The sequence below is a fragment of the Penaeus monodon genome, chromosome 1 (genome assembly GCF_015228065.2).
Source record: "Penaeus monodon isolate SGIC_2016 chromosome 1, NSTDA_Pmon_1, whole genome shotgun sequence".
NCBI classification, from domain to species: domain Eukaryota; kingdom Metazoa; phylum Arthropoda; class Malacostraca; order Decapoda; family Penaeidae; genus Penaeus; species Penaeus monodon.
Window position 1 is genome coordinate 41,459,517 of NC_051386.1, and position 970 is coordinate 41,460,486.

Sequence of the window (970 nt, forward strand, 5' to 3'; positions counted from 1 at the left end):
TAATATATATATATATATATATATTATTATTATATATATATATTAAAATTAAAATAAATATAAAATTATATAAAATATATATATATTTTTAATAAATTTATTATTTTATATATATATTATATTATATTATATTATATATTATATATAATTATTTTAAATATATATATATTGTGGGGTGTGTGTGGGGTGTGTGTGTAATTAAACACACACCAAAAACCCCCCCACACACACACACACTCACACACACACACACATACACACACACAACACACAACCACAAACACACACGTCACACAACACACAACACACACACACAAAAACCACACACACCAACACCACACACCACACACCACACCCACAAATATATTAACATATATATATATAATTATATATATATATATATATATATATATGTATATATAAAAATAAGTATATATATATGTTATATATGTATATATATGTATATATATACTTTATGTGTGTAATTTTATTTATATATATATATATATTTCAATATATATATATAAAATTATATTATATTAGTATATATTTTTTATTATATATATTATATATATTATTTATATTATTAATTTTATATATATTATTAAAACATTATATCTCGCTCCCCCCAACTAAAAAATGGGGCCAAAACAGTTGCTTACGATTGCATTTAAATCACGTCACACGAGCGTTTTTTCAGCAACCAGCTTGAGACGACCCTCCGTGGGGTTTTCCCTTTCCTTTGGGCCCCCATCCCCCTCTCCGCTCGTTTCAGCAACAAACATGGCGTCTTTGTTCCACGAGCCTCCACCCCACCGGCTAACTCTTTCCTTCCATAGGTCCCTTTGCGCCCGCCCTCACCTCCAACCCTCTCACCCCCCTTCTATCAAATAGCCCCCACATGCAACCACATACATAGCACATAGCAACATACCTCCCATTCCTGTGTATGAACAAGACACGATTTCTG